Consider the following 17,261-nt stretch of genomic DNA (forward strand, 5'->3'; position numbering starts at 1 on the left):
TTGCACCTTTAACTCTGCTCTCCTAGTACTAAGGATGACCAACCTATTTTGATCACTTTCAGACTAATCCAAAAATAGTGAAGACGTGTTGTTTGAACAATGCATAGAAAAGACAAGTATGACAGCAGCTCATTTTGACTCAAGCCTTGTGTAAATGGAAGCAGATCATGACCTATTAACACTGAGTATTGAGAATACATAAGAAATATATACTTATCAGCAACTAATACAATAGATTTGATATACCATGATGAAGTAAAGCCATGTTAAGTTCAGTTGATCCATAAAATAAGATATATTTCCCCCATGAAGCGTGGCACTGCTTTCCCTGGCTCTATCGCTGGCAGTTCTTTTGGCATGTGTGGCATGGCGGGTCCTGTCAATTTTTGAGTGGTCTTGGCAGAGCCTGTCTCAGGGAGCAGGTCTGACCCTGTCTTCTGTCCGAGGCCCATGGCCAGAGAAAGAGAATGATCGATGATTTGTCGTCTGGACTACGCTGCGTTGCGGTGCGGCAGGGGCGTCCAGCTGGCCTCGATCCACGGACGCCGTCCTGTCACGGAGTGGACACACCGACAGCGTAGCCAACAGCAAACGTCACCCCTCAGCACTCCCCATGCTGACAGCCTATTGTTCAAAAGGTGAGGGAAACTGCCACTGTTATAAAATCGAGGAGGGTTACAGTTTCATGCAGTCTTATAACCAAATACTTCCCCAATTTTCTTGCAAGTGTCCTTTGTCAGTGTTAACTCGGTCATACGATTAGCACATAAATGAAATTATTTTCATTGAAATAATGCAAAATGTTAGGCTTTAATGGTTCTTTAATGTCAAATACAAAGAAAGACTTTCCAAACATGCTCAGTGAGAATACTGGAGCAGAACCCAATCCAATGGGCATTAAACCAAATTCCTAAAGGCCACTCAGGGAGAAAGGTGTGAGAATACAGATTTGTGGATCAAATGCTCCGGCATGCAGTGTGCCTAATTGAATGATGATGAGGGCACTTCAGGCACTAAATGGAATAAAAACACAGAAAGAAGCTTCTGGCCTTGGCTGCAGTGCTGCCTGCTCTAGTGAAAAACAGTGATACAGCATAATAAACAAGGTCAAAAGCTGTCAGGAGAGGTTACCTAAAAACACACCACCATAATAGCCTTTTATTTTCACTGCTGTTTAGGCAGAGAGTCACGTCAAGGTAGACCAGCAAACAATGGTCTTAACCCTGAATACAATGTGTCTCACGAGGAACACTGGGCATTTACAGTTGAAGTCGGAAGTTTACATACACTTAGGTTGAAATCATTAAAACTCCTTTTTCAACCACTCCACAAATTTCTTGTTAACAAACTAAAGTTTTGGCAAGTCGGTTAGGACATCTACTTTGTGCATGACACAAGTAATTTTTACAGACAGATTATTTCACTTATAATTCACTGTATCACAAATCCAGTGGGTCGGAACTTTGCAAACACTAAATTGACTGTGCCTTTAAACAGCTTGTAAAATTCCAGAAAATGCCATGGCTTTAGAAATTTAAGATAGGCTAATTGACATAATTTGAGTCAATTGGAGGTGTACTTGTGGAAGTATTTCAAGGCCTACCTTCAAACTCAGTGCCTCTTCGCTTGACATCATGGGAAAATCAAAAGAAACTCGCAACTGCACATGGGGACAAAGATCGTACTTTTTGGAGAAATGCCCTCTGGTCTGATGAAACAAAAATAGAACTGTTTGGTCATAATGACCATCGTTATGTTTGGAGGAAAAAGGGGGGTGCATGCAAGCCGAAGAACACCAGCCCAACCGTGAAGCGCGGGGGTGGCAGCATCAGGATGTGGGGTGCTTTGCTGCAGGAGGGACTGGTGCACTTCACAAAAGATGGCATCATGAGGAAGGAAAAGTATGTGGCTATATTGAAGCAACATCTCAAGACATCAGTCAGGAAGTTAAAGCTTGATCGCAAATGGGTCTTCCAAATGGACAATGACCCCAAGCATACTTCCAAAGTTGTGGCAAAATGACTTAAGGACAACAAAGTCTAGGTATTGGAGTGGCCATCACAAAGCCCTGACCTCAAGAAAAAGCCATATCGCTGTCCGGTGTCTGTGTTCTTTTGCCCATCTTAATATTTTATTTTTATTGGCCAGTCTGAGATATGGCTTTTTCTTTGCAACTCTGCCTAGAAGGCCAGCATCCCGGATTCGCCTCTTCACTGTTGACTTTGAGACTGGTGTTTTGCGGGTACTATTTAATGAAGCTGCCAGTTGAGGACTTGTAAAGCGTCTATTTCTCAAACTAGACACTCTAATGTACTTGTCCTCTTGCTCAGTTGTGCACCGGGGCCTACCACTCTTTATATTCTGGTTAGAGACAGTTTGCGCTGTTCTGTGAAGGGAGTAGTACACAGCGTTCTACGAGATCTTCAGATTCTTGGCAATTTCTGGAATAGCCTTCATTTCTCAGAACAAGAATAGACTGACGAGTTTCAGAAGAAACGTCTTTGTTTCTGGCCATTTTGAGCCTGTAAACGAACCCACAAATGCTGATGCTCCAGATACTCAACTAGTCTAAAGAAGGCCAGGTGTATTGCTTCTTTAATCAGGACAACATTTTTCAGTTGTGCTAACATAATTGCAAAAGGGGTTTCTAATGATCAATTAGCCTTTTAAAATGATAAACTTGGATTAGCTAACACAACGTGGCATTGGAACACAGGAGTGATGGTCGCTTATACTGGGCCTCTGTACACCTATGTAGATATTCCATAAAAAATCTGCCATTTCCAGCTACAATATTCATTTACAACATTAACAATGTGTACACTGTATTTTTGATCAATTTGATGTTATTTTAATAGACAAAAAATGTACTTAACTTTCAAAAACAAGGACATTTCTAAGTGACCCCAAACTTTTGAACGGTATTGTATGTGATGTGTCTGCATATCTCTCTTCCATTAGCACATATTGAGACATCTCTATACACTAGGGCCGTGGTAGTAATAGGCAGTAATGTGTTATGAATATTTGTCTAAACGTCTGTGCTGCTCATAGTCTCTGACTGCTCTGAGGTGGCTGAGTTCACACAGGTCAGGAGGACAGGGAGGTCACGCTCATTACCCTTTCTGTCACTGCCCGCCCCCCTCCTCTTTCCGTCTCTCCCTTCCTTCCTCCCTCCCTCCGCTCCTATCATTTATTTATCTGTGCCAGACCTCAAATACATTCGGTGGTTCAGGGGTCAGGGAGCGGGCCGGGGCGACCCCGGTTTCGACTGGCTAATGAACGAGGGAGACAGACCCCCTCATGTTTATTTCCCAGCTTTGCTGAGAGGAGGAGTCCCGGGAGAGACAGAGACAAGGCTGCTGAATGATAATCAGCACTTTGTGTTTTAATATGCCTGGTCCCCCGGCATATGGATGGAGAGATGGAAGGATGAGGAGAGAAGCGAGCCACTTATAGGAGGGATGATGGTGGTGTCTAAGGAAGTGACTCAGGTTCGCGTCCCCTGAAAGGGAATGGTCGTAGACAAATGAGCTGTGAATCAAATGCTCTGTCGCTCCCCTGAAAGCAGGTGGCTGTTTCTGTCTTACACTAAGAGCACCTCATTCTACAATACAGACCATTTCATTTTCACGAGACATTGCTTAACTGGGCAGCAAATGAAAGTGTTGGCATATGTTGAATGTGAAACATTTTGTTTCACACTGAATAGTTTCTTATTGCAAAGTGAAAAGCTGCATGTCACAAACTGTTAGCCATTTTCTAGATCACAGGACCCAAATGTGCTTGGATACATTTATTTAATCATTTGGACACCAGCCCTAGATAAAATTTAAACTCAAGTTATTTTGGTCCCTTAACTTCACTTTATCTAATGTAACATGACTGACTGGCTGTGTCATATAGAAGTGTTGACCCCAATTCTGTATGTCTGTCAGGAAGGAGGTGCTTGTCCTTCAGACTGACTTTTAACCATGCTGGCCTAGGCAGAATGATGCTTGGTGTGTTTGTGTGTATGTGTGTGTATGTGTAGGAGGGTGATGGTGAGTGGGTGGAGGAGGGTGATGGTGTGTATGTGTAGGAGGGTGATGGAGGGTGGGTGTAGGAGGGTGATGGTGAGTGGGTGTAGGAGGGTGATGGTGAGTGGGTGGAGGAGGGTGATGGTGAGTGGGTTGTAGGAGGGTGATGGTAAGTGGGTGGAGGAGGGTGTGGTGAGTGGGTGTATGGATGGGTGATGGTGTGTGGGTGTAGGAGGGTGATGGTGAGTGGGTGGAGGAGGGTGATGGTGTGTGGGTGGAGGAGGGTGATGGTGAAGTGGGTGGAGAAGGGTGATGGTGAGTGGGTGGAGGAGGGTGGTGGTGAGTGGGTGGAGGGTGAATGGTGAGTGGGTGGAGGAGGGTGATGGTGGGTGGGTGGAGGAGGGTGATGGTGAGTGGGTGGAGGAGGGTGATGGTGAGTGGGTGGAGGAGGTGTGATGGTGAGTGGGTGGAGGAGGGTGATGGTGAGTGGGTGTAGGAGGGTGATGGTGGTGTGGGTTTAGGAGGGTGATGGTGAGTGGGTGGAGGAGGGTGATGGTGAGGGGGATGAGGAGGGTGATGGTGAGTTGGTGGAGGGCGGGTGATGGTGAGTGGGTGGAGGAGGGTGATGGTGAGTGGGTGGAGGAGGGTGATGGTGAGTGGGTGAGGAGGGTGATGGTGAAGTGGGGTGGAGGAGGGTGATGGTGAGTGGGTGTAGGAGGGTGATGGTGTGTGGGTGTAGGAGGGTGATGGTGAGTGGGTGGAGGAGGGTGATGGTGGTGGGTGGAGGAGGGTGATGGTGAGTGGGTGGAGAAGGGTGATGGTGAGTGGGTGGAGGAGGGTGGTGGTGAGTGGGTGGAGGGTGATGGTAGTGGGTGGAGGAGGGTGATGGTGGGTGGGTGGAGGAGGGTGATGGTGAGTGGGTGGAAGGAGGTGATGGTGAGTGGGTGGAGGAGGGTGATGGTGAGTGGGTGGAGGAGGGTGATGGTGAGTGGGTGTAGGAGGGTGATGGTGTGTGGGGTTTAGGAGGGTGATGGTGAGTGGGTGGAGGAGGGTGATGGTGAGTGGGTGGAGGCGGGTGATGGTGAGTTGGTGGAGGCGGGTGATGGTGAGTGGGTGGAGGAGGGTGATGGTGAGTGGTGGAGAGGTGATGGTGAGTGGGTGGGGAGGGTGATGGTGAGTGGGTGGGAGAGGGTGGATGGTGAGTGGGTGTAGGAGGGTGATGTGTGTGGGTTTAGGAGGGTGATGGTGAGTGGTGGAGGAGGGTGATGGTGAGTGGGTGGAGGGAGGGTGATGGTGAGTTGGTGAGGCGGGTGATGGTGAGTGGGTGGGGAGGGTGATGGTGAGTGGGTGGAGGACTGGGATCAAGTGGATAAAGAGGCGAAAGTAGATGTCACACAGCATTTCACAACATTTATACAAACTGCATCTGACTCATTTTGTCTGATTTTTTCACTGTTTTACTTCAAACTGATGAAACTGGTTTACAAAATGCAATTCAGTTTTTTTCTCTGTAAACTTTCATCCAGGGTACATTATTACAGGTAGTAATAAGTAATCAGTAATAAGTAATCAGTAATAAGTTTCATGTTAGTTAAATGCCATGTTTATTGAAATGCCTATAAGTTATTAATGTTTGTTTAATAAGATGAGACAAAGTAGATGCAACAAGTCTCCATACCATTAACTACAGTCTTTGACATATTCATGTTTCTACATGGTGTGTGTGTGTGTGTGTGTGTGTGTGTGTGTGTGTGTGTGTGGTGTGTGTGTGTGTGTGTGTGTGTGTGTGTGTGTGTGTGTTGTGTGTGTGTGTGTGTGTGTGTGTGTGTGTGGGTGTGTGTGTGTGTGTGTATCTCTCTCTATGCATCTCTCCTCCAGTCTTTTCGATGGAGTCCAGGAGTCTCTCCTTTGGATCCAGGACACACTCACACACCCTGCACCCACGCGTCCTCGTTGTGTTGACAGTTGTTGATGCCCATGCCGTTGTGGGGGCAGTCAAACACATGGCCTCTGTGCCTGTGCAGCGCAAGTCATCAAACCAGATCTTGCCCACCCCTAAAAGAATCACAACTGAATCCACAAGTCCAGGAGATTCAACAATGACAATGAGCAATTCATGAATATATATAGAGTTAAACAAAACTCAACCAGGAAAGGATCTCTATACATCCTCAGTAGGAACAAACAGACAAAACCAATTGGAGGATCTATGGAAGTGATAAGGTAGTGGATGGACTCACCGGGGCTTGCCGTGAAGACTGTAGAGGCTCTTTGGTACCCCAGCATCTTGCAGAGCCACCGTCCCATCCAAGTGTCGAAGCTGTCGTCACACACCGTACCCCACTGCCCCGACCAATCACCTCCACTCTCCCACGAGTCCCCCACCAACATACGCACATTCGCTGTCACCAGAGAGAGAGACATTTGAAAATATCTTATACACGCAATGATTGAAAATGAACTGTGCTCTATTCCAGGCCTATAGTCCAATGATTATTCACATGAATATTCAGTTAAATGAATACATATCATATTTACATACAGTATATATTTACGTAAACAAATGCACACCAACACGTGTGTGTGTGTGTGTGTGTGTGTGTGTGTGTGTGTGTGTGTGTGTGTGTGTGTGTGTGTGTGTGTGTGTGTGTGTGTGGTGTGTGTGTGGTGTGTGTGTGTGTGGTGTGTGTGTGTGTGTGTGTGTTTGTGTGAGGCTCCAAAGGTCCACACACTTACCTGGTCCAGCTGCTCTTTCACCCTTTTTCTCCACGTGGACCTTGGCTTCCAGGACTTCCCGGCAACCCTGGAAGACCTAGGACATGCAGAAGTAAAAATTAAACACACACACACTCACACGCAATCCGCACGGACGCACAAACACACGAATTAAACACACTCACACGCAATCACGCATGCACGCACACACACACACAAGACAACACACAGCAAGTCCTCTTGTTCCATTAAACCAGCAGGTCCTCTTTGTCCTGCGGAAGAAGAACAAGAGCTAGAAATTTGTACAAAAAGTCTACATGACACTTCATATTTATAATAGCACCTAACGTTAGGAGAATATAATAAAGATGGGAAAATGTAGACAATCTACATAACCTGTCATTCTTGTAATCAGTCATTTGAAGGAAGTGATTATGAGGCTCCTATAGCTCAGAGACAGGGTGAAATTCACCTTCAGGTCCTGTGGGTCCAGGCCTCCTGTTGGCCCTGTGTCACCCTTCAGACCACGGGCCCCTTTTACTCCATCACGCCCCTGGATCCTGGAAGATTCACAGCACCACTATGTCACACTCGCTCTACAATGTGAGGCTATACACTACAGTAAAGATGAAAATGCAAAAATGTGAAAACATTTGCACACAGTCACACACACTAACATGTAAAGGCAACCTCATGCTTGGCCTCATGAAACAGTTAAACATCAACAGTTATTTACCAGTGTCCCCTTTGGTTCCATTCTGGCCTGATATCCCTGGTAAACCTGTGAAGAGGTTGGAAGGTAAAGGTTAGAGGTGGCAACAAGAGTAAAGAGTAGACCAGGTTCAGCTTGTTGTTGAATAGTAAAAAATAGGTTGTTTACAAGTAAGCCCTTCAAATATGCAAATATGCACAGAGAAGTATATCTCTGTGTCCGTATGAAGGAAGTTAGAGGTAGTTTCGCAAGCCAATACTAACTAGCGTTAGCACAATGACTGGAAGTCTATGGGTGTCTGTAAGCATGCTAGCATGGCTCGCTAGTTAGCAATGGCTCACGCAACTACCACAACTTACTTCATACTGGACACAGAGACATAAAAATGGTATCCACAAGTTCTTCTGACTCTGGGGAAGTAGATAAAGGGCCTCATTGCCCAAATCCCGAAGTATCCTTTTATGCCCATGGCAGACTCACCAATGTGTCCCATACTCCCCTTTGGTCCCTGTGGTCCTGGCAGCCCAGGGGTCCTGAACAGTTGGTGGCTCCACTGTCTGTATGACACATAGTCAGAGTTACTGTATACACACACACACACACACACACACACACACACACACACACACACACACACACACACACACACACACACACACACACACACACACACACACACACACACACACACACACACACACACACACACACACACACACACACACACACACACACACACACACACACACACACACAACCACACACACACACACCAAACGACTTATCCACTAAAGATAATCAAATACATGCACATTAAAACACTTAACACAGGGGAACTTCACCCCTTTTTAACATCATATACATTTTCTCCGGCACCATAGCAGTGGGCTACTTGTTGTGAAGTGGCTATGCTAAGAAAAATGTACTATATTTGTGCTGAAGCAAGCAGAACTCCAAACTACCTTTATTTACAGAATGCATTCACTCAGCACTCCTAATTTCAATTCAGAGGACGTAAAATGGACAGATTTCACAATAATGATCTGCTGATATGGTTTCCGTATTAATGTGACAACAGGAACAGAAACTGAGAAGGCTGAAATGGAAATGGAACTACTGGATGAAAAGGTCACAAGTTAATTTGAGCAAGTCATGATGACATCATATTTATGATAACTCATAATATAGGATAATATAAAAGATACATTTAGTGGGGAATATTTATATTTATGACTGTTAACCCCAAAAGTGGAGTTTGAGTCTATTGTCAGGAGTCAATCTCCTACCTATTCAAGGGTGGAAGGGAATAGAGCCTTGTGCTCACCAGGCTGTTAAGACTATTAACAGTGAGGGCAATTAAGTAAAAATATGAATTTCCTTTCATGGAGAGAAAGAATAGTATCTGCCTGGGCAGCAGCAGCTTTAACCATCTAACCTACACTTTTAAAATGCATTCATGTCACCCCTCGAAAGCTTTTGAAGAGTCAGGGCTAGTTTTTCAGCTATAAAAAATGCAAAGTCCTGGAGCAAGTTCAGCCAATCAAATATTAATCAAGGGCATATTTATTTGGATTGGGCTGTGGGACATCAAGTGCACGACACACATTTACTCTGTGACGGATGGGGTGAGAGCGGGGGAGAGAGGCGGAGTCAGAAGGAAAAGGGGGGAATATTCAGTATTCCTGACACAATTAGCCTACTCCACCTGCAGACCCGGCCCCTGTGAAACTGTCAATAATTAATCTAGCCTCCGAATGTCTCTTAGACTAAAAGAGCTCACTAAGCTAACTATGGTGAAATATTCCCAGCCTGTCCACTAGGGAGCTGTAAAGTTAGTGTTGATGCATGGGTAATTGTTGTGGTAAACAGTCAACTTATCCACCATGTTCTCCACAACTCTACTGCTTGAGTTCTTACCATGTTAGTACTACTGGACTGGTTCTATGTTAGTAATAATGGACTTACCGGGTGCACCAGCTGGTCCTTGTGGTCCAGTGGCACCATCTTCACCTGAAACATTGACATGTTATAGAGTTGAGGTACTGAATGGAGATCAATAGTGGTATAACCACAAGTGAACTCTATGTGAGCCGGTGGATATGAGCATTAACTTCTTATGGCTGGCTGCAGGGGCAGTATTGAGTAGCGTGGATGAAAGTTGCCCAGAGTAAACGGCCTGCTACTCAGTCCCAGTTACTAATATATGCATATTATTATTAGTTTTGGATAGAAAACACTCTAAAATTTCTAAAACTGTTTGAATTATGTCTGTGAGATTAACAGAACTCATATGGCAGGCAAATACCTGAGAAGTTCCACTTCATGTTTGGATTTTTTCTGGGGGTGCCATATTTTCAACCAAGCTCTCATTGAAAATACAGAGAGATATGGATGGGTTTTCACTTCCTACGGCTTCCACTAGATGTCAACAGTCAATAGAACTAAGTCTGATGACTCTAATGTGAAGGGGGGTCGAAGGAGACAGAATTTAGTAATCACTGCCATGAGTTGACCATGCATTCAACACGCGCGTTCACGTGAGAGGCAGCTCCGTTCCATCTCTCAATTGAAGTCGATGTAATTCTCCGGTTGGAACGTTATTCAAGATGTATGTTAACAACATTCTAAAGATTGATTCAGTACATCGTTTGACATGTTTCTACTGACTGTAACGGAACTTTTGGACATTTCGTCACGTTATAGTGGTCGCGCTTTGAGACTTTGGGTAGTGCGTTTGGTAAACAATTCGAAAGTAGCTAATTTGACAGAAATAACAGACATTAACGAACAAATCAAGCATTTATTGTGGACCTGGGATTCCTAGGACTGCATTCTGATGAATTCATCAAAGGTAAGGAAACATTTATCATGTAATTTCTGGTTTCTGTTGAGTCCAACATGGTGGCTAATTTGGCTAATCATCTGAGCTCCGTCTCAGATTATTGCATGGTTTATATTTCCGTTAAGTCTTTTTTAAATCTGACACAGCGGTTGCATTAAGGAGAGGTATATCTATAATTCTATGTGTATTACTTGTATTATCATTTATATTTATGTTGAGTATTTCTGTTGAAACGATGTGGCTATGCAAAGTCACTTGATGTTTTTGCAACTAGTGAATCTAACGCCTCAATGTAAACTCAGATTTTTTTATATAAATATGAACTTAATCAAACAAAACATGCATGTATTGTGTAACATGAAGTCCTATGAGTGTCATCTGATGTAAATAATCGAAGGTTAGTGATTAATTTTATCTCTATTCTGGTTTTTGTGAAAGCTATCTTTAGCTGGAAAAAATGGCTGTGGTTATTGTGGTTTTGTGGTGACCTAACATAATCGTTTGTAGTGCTTTCGCTGAAAAGCCTATTTGAAATCGGACACTTTGGTAGGATTAACAACAAGATTACCTTTAAAATGATATAAGACACATGAATGTCTGAGGAATTTTAATTAGGAGATTTCTGTTTTTTGAATTTGGCGCCCTGCACTTCGACTGGCTGTTGTCATATCGATCCCGTTAACGGGACTGCAGCCATAAGAAGTTTTAATAACCACAGACTACTAAACGCATTGTTATGACATAAAAGATCAGTAATAATGTCACATTTCCTATTGGGGTTTAGATTGAGGTTAAGGTTTGATATCAGTAGGAGTAAGGTGAATCACCTTTGGGTCCTGGTTCCCCTGGTTTTCCCTTGGCACCAGTCTGGCCATCAACTCCAGGGTCTCCTTTTTGTCCTGTCTCACCTGGAACACACAGTAACCCTCTCACTATCTACTGTTTCACGTGGAACACAGTAACCCTCTCACTATCTACCGTCTCACCTGGAACACACAGTAACCCTCTCACTATCTACTGTTTCACGTGGAACACAGTAACCCTCTCACTATCTACCATCTCACCTGGAACACACAGTAACCCTCTCACTATCTACTGTCTCACATGGAACACAGTAACACTCTCACTATCTACTGTCTCATCTGGAACACCCAGTAACCCTCTCACAATCTACTGTCTCACCTGGAACACAGAGTAACCCTCTCACTATCTACTGTTTCACGTGGAACACAGTAACCCTCTCACTATCTACTGTCTCACCTGGAACACAGTAACCCTCTCACTATCTACCATCTCACCTGGAACACACAGTAACCCTCTCACTATCTACTGTCTCACCTGGAACACAGTAACCCTCTCACTATCTACTGTCTCACCTGGAACACAGTTACCCTCTCACTATCTACTGTCTCAATTGGAACACAGTAACCCTTTCACTATCTACTTATATACAAAAGCAAACATTAAATGTTACAGTGAATTACATCAAATCAGCTTTACATAGAACGGTCACAGATCACTTGACAGAGAAAGGTCTGTATGAAACATTATTGATATTGAGTCTGATGGATTCTTCATTTTTCTTTGATGAATTATGTTATTGTGAAAAATACAATCATTGCCTCGAAAAAGGCACTTATCCATGTTAGCTGACTGAAACTGTCTGCCTGCTTACTAAACGGGTGCAGTTAGCATCCACTCTATAGTGTGATGAAGGATGGCATTTTGGTAGGACGACCTATTGGAAACGCCTGACTCAGACTCTAATGATAATATGTTAGCTTGTGTGAAAATCCATCCCTGATTGAGACTTCATACAGGGGTAAATGCATTGACTAAGCAGTGGGTTATTATGAAATAAGAGGCAGGCAGATCATTCATCCTTCACTTTCTCTGATCCTGACTGGAGATGACAGGTCAAATCGTTACTGGACAGACGAGAAGATAAATGCTAATGCTACATATTTCCTCTCCTACAACCCTCCAATGTGTGGTAGAGTTAGATTGGTGCTGAGCTAACATTGGCTGTTGCAGTGACACGGTGATGCCACTACAATGCAGCAATGTAGCGCTTTAGGTGAACTCACCTGTGTATCCCTTCTCCCCCCTCACACCAGTTGCCCCGCTCACACCAGGTGGACCTAGGGAAACCATAGCATCAAATGACATGGGAATTACAAGTGTAAGGGGCATTGATACCTCTCTTACTCTCTTCTGTGGTTGTTGATTTTACACTAAGGATGAGGGGACTTACCAATAGGTCCCTGTGGGCCTGGTGAAGCTGCAATGCAAAAATAGCCTGCTTTATTACACCAGATACACTCTTGTATTTTATACTTTGCAAAGCATAATGACAAAATATGGGTGTATACCTATGTCCATGTGTAACCATATTTTATATAAAATGTAAGATCTATCAACCTGGACATCCTGCCATTTCTTACAGTAGCTACCTTTGAGGAATCTGAGTGTTTTCACTGTGTCCTGAAGGAGAGTGGTGCTGGCATTGACCACACCCAGGTCTGTCCTCAGCTGGCCCAGCTGTCCATCCTCCCCACATAGGCTGCTGACCTGGGTCTGTAACCTCCCCAGGTCTCCTCTGAGAGAGTTGGACTCCAAGCTGGTGTTTCTGGCCAGGGTACGGAGGTCCTCCTCCTGGTCCGTCCCCAGGGGGAGGTGGATGTTGGTCAGCGTCGTTGTCTTGGAGCCAGAGGAGGAGAAACAACAAGACTCCATCGAAAAGACTAGGGGAGAGGTGCACAGAGACAGACAAATAGTGTCACTAATACAGGAAGTCGTGTGTTGATGCAGTTCAGGATATAATGGGAAATCTAGTTTCTCCTTTACATTAGATAAATGTGCTTGAACCATTTTGGACATAAAACCAACCAATGGTTGATGTACCTTTGTAAAGGAGGAAGGCATTCAGTGCAGTCAGAAGGACGAGGTAAACGACAATAACATTCAGACATCGCTGTGCTCCTCTGGCCTTGGCTGGTTTTAGATCTGAAACATGTTGACATGAACACAAACAACATTTATGCTACATTCCAAATGGGCCCCTACCACCTACTCCCCTACGCACATGTCCAAGTCAAGCAGTGGGTTAATCTGGTAGAACGAGCTGACGTAATCCTCTCCTCTTTCTACTGATGTCTCCATGTTACTCCAAAGTGACAGACAACACCCCCGAGATCCTCATCAAGACCCTCTTATAACAACGCATCATTACGTATAAAACATAAAACCCAACCCATTTGACACATAGCGGAAGTCATCTGATTTGGGGCTGAGGTTGCAAAAATGAGCTGTATTGACAGTGTTAACAGCAATCTGTAGAAAAAGGGAAGTAGCATGGGGTACATACGTTTGGATTATCCTGACACTAAATTCTACATCTCCTGCTAAGAATGTCAGTTCCATTGCCTTTCACAGGAAGTACTGTTTCTCGAGAAGTATACCAAAAGTATACAAAAATATTATCTTTCATCGAAAACTGCTACACAAAAGCATACAAGCAATCATATTGCTTAAACCTATCCAATTCATGTTCTGTCAAGGGGTAGGGATTACAGGTAGGGATTACAGGTGGGATTACAGGTGGGATTTAGAATTCAGATGAATGCATCCCTTGGAATATGGAGAAATGATCTCAGCAAACCCACAGACATGGCTGCACTCTTCTGGCTATTTCTCTATTTCTGCCTCAGTGTAGAAAGTCAGGCTGTTGAGCTTGGTAAATAGCACTCATCTACTGTAGGTTGCCACAGCAGGTGTGTCTGGCCAGCGAATATAAAGTTGGAATTCAGTGCTGTCTATGGTCTCTGCACATGGCAAAAGCTCTTTGGCTAGACTGGTTATTTTTGCAGTGCACAGACAGTACTTCTACTTCTGTTTCAGTCTCCACCACCACTTTCAGATTGTGTTGTACCATAGCAATCTGATCCCTCCCAGTTATGTTCTCACAAGGATTGTCTCCCTGAAGAGTTTGAATGTAGTTACAATAAATTACCATTCACTGTATTGAAGATCATCCAAGCCACTTTATAATGTAATAATATAATACATCCAGACAGTTTTATCCAAAGCAACATGCTCTACCAACTGAGCTACAGCGGATCACACTTTGCACCAATTCAAGGTGAATTGGGTAAAGAACATACTTTGAAATAAGAAAGGCCTCTGCACCAGGTGGACCTAGGGAAACATGCCTGCCCTAATGTGCATAGGCCCCTAGCACCAGGGGTGAAATATAAGAAAAATCACACAAATAGCTCACTACTGTTGAATCACCAGGCCTTTGGCACAAGAAGAACTTACAAGTCAAAATGTTGCCCCTGTGACCCCCAGGTCCACCCATGCTTACCGCTGCTCTGGAAGGTGTACATGTCCGTCCTGCTCAGTTTCATGTCTAAGTCAAGCAGTGGGTTACTCTGGTAGAACGAGCTGATGTGATCCTCTCCTCTTTCTACTGATGTCTCCATGTTACTCCAAAGTGACAGACAACACCCCCGAGATCCTCATCAAGACCCTCTTATAACAACGCATCATTACGTATAAAACATAAAACCCAACCCATTTGACACATAGCGGAAGTCATCTGATTTGGGGCTGAGGTTGCAAAAATGAGCTGTATTGACAGTGTTAACAGCAATCTGTAGAAAAAGGGAAGTAGCATGGGGTACATACGTTTGGATTATCCTGACACTAAATTCTACATCTCCTGCTAAGAATGTCAGTTCCATTGCCTTTCACAGGAAGTACTGTTTCTCGAGAAGTATACCAAAAGTATACAAAAACATTATCTTTCATTGAAAACTGCTACAGAAAAGCATACAAGCAACGAAAACAACATTACAAAACAACATTACATCTCTCTCTCTCCCTCTCTCTCTCTCTGGTGGGGATCTCAGTGGGTCAAAGGTTATATAGGTTACTGTTACCCCCTGTTGAATTTTGTCTCCATCTCTACTCTTACTCCTTCTTTCTCCTTTCTTCCTTCAACTGTTTTGTTGTCTCTCTCTATCCCCCCCTCTCTCCTTCTCTATCCCTCTCTCTTAGATGTGAAATCCCAACGAGAGGACAGCACTGAACAGGCTCATCTGATTTTTGATTGAATCCTGCCACCTTGTGGTCATTGGACAGAAGGCAATCTAAGGAACGAAAACCCTTCCCTGCCTGCCCTAATGTGCATTTAATGCGGCTGTGCACTGCAGTCGATTGGATTAGATGAGGGAAAGGTTGCTCTATCTCAATTGCCTAAATCTGTCCTCTCCTTGGCCAGGTTCCACAGCTAAGGCAATGTAATGCAACAACCAATGTTTGCGTGCAAGGCCATTGACTGTGTCATAAACTGACAAATTGCTATAACATATGATGTGGTTCGCTGATACTTAAAATACCTACCCAGGCATTGGAAGATGCGTCAGCAACGTGTAAGCTCTGGAACGGGGCCCTTGTCTCCACCCCTTCATCTGCACTTATCAGTGCTTTGAAGGAAAAGAGGAGAGGATATGTAGCCTAGGCCCATATCTGTTGATATCCACTCTCACAGCAGAGATCCCTAATGATGACCGGAACTGTGGAAAGAGATTCTCTGCATCAGAAACACAAAAACAACCAAGGACATCCACAAGGGTAAGACATGTTAAACCAAGAAACCAAAGAGTATAGCCTACCAGCTTACTCAGGAGAGAGACCTCACCACAGCACTCTATATGATAAGAATTTCTCAGGATTATGTTCTTAAAAGACACCAAAAAGCCCATTCTGATGGGAATAGGGCTCACATAAAACCTTATCTTTATCAGGTGTTTGAGAAGAGATTCACTAGCACAGGCACCTTGACAAATCACGAGTGAAACCTAACCATTGCTCAGAGTGTGAAGAGCAAATCTCTCAGCAATGGCACCTGAAACAACACCAGCACACTCAAACAGAAGGAGGGAACCCCTTAACTTATTCTCATTATGGAAAGACCTTCACTGAATCAAAAGCCCTAGGTTAACCCCAGAAATGACATAGCCAACAGAAACTGTATCATTGCTCTGACTTTGTGAACTTGTGTGGCCTACCATTTCAAGGCTGAGAAGTTGTTGCTCCTAGACCTTTCCGCAGCTCTAGCAGGGCAGACATTTGACAAACTGACTTGTTGGAAAGGTGGCATCCTATGACGGTGCCACGTTGAAAGTCACTGAGATCTTCAAGTTTTATTCACAGTACATTTGTGTTAGGCTAGCTGTGTTTCTGTACTGCACATATGATGGTAGAGTGTGCAAAGCAAATGTGCACCCGTTTGATACAAATCATCATATCATTCTGCCAGGTAGGCCAACTTCGCAGTCAACATTTAATTGGGAAGGTTTTGGGGGAAAATGACTAAAAGCATGTAATGCGAATTTTATAGAGCCAATAGACTATATAGCTTACCTTTAGAAGTGTTTACTTCAGGCTGACTACCTGCATCTATTGTGTTGCAATGTCCCATAATTGTCAAAATCAACTTGAATATCGACTAAATTAGTTTTGCAGCGACACAATTCGAAAGGAAGGCTACAGCAAAATATTTCCTTGTACTGTTTGCAATTCACATATTATTATTTTGATTCCCATTATTCTATTAATTAAGGAATAATGCCCTCAGAAGCCAGTGTTTGGAGGAGATATTGGTACGGGTGTCAGGCCTGAGACGAAGTCGAGGGCTGGCAAACAGTGCCAATATATCCTCCAAACATCGGCTTCTCGGGCATTATCACACACCACAGTACAATACTATAATGCATTTAAAATAGCCACACTCTATACAATATTATGTTATCCTACAATATAATATCAAACACATTCTGTATCCCACCTGGTGATAATGGGCTGCGTCTAGACATGGCAGCCAGACCCAGATCCCCCGCCTAAACACTGGCACAGGATCTGGTCTGACCAGTCGAAAGACCACTGTTGCAAAACATCAGAACGAACG

The 17,261-nt window shown here is 44.0% G+C and overlaps 1 pseudogene; it reads right to left on the minus strand.

Moving 5' to 3' along the window:
* Nucleotides 1-5,825: 5,825 nt before the first annotated feature.
* LOC111959274 (macrophage receptor MARCO-like) lies at nt 5,826-14,840 on the minus strand (annotated as a pseudogene).
* Between the last annotated feature and the right edge of the window lie 2,421 nt (nt 14,841-17,261).

Source organism: Salvelinus sp. IW2-2015, linkage group LG36 (assembly GCF_002910315.2).
Source record: "Salvelinus sp. IW2-2015 linkage group LG36, ASM291031v2, whole genome shotgun sequence".
Lineage (NCBI taxonomy): Eukaryota > Metazoa > Chordata > Actinopteri > Salmoniformes > Salmonidae > Salvelinus > Salvelinus sp. IW2-2015.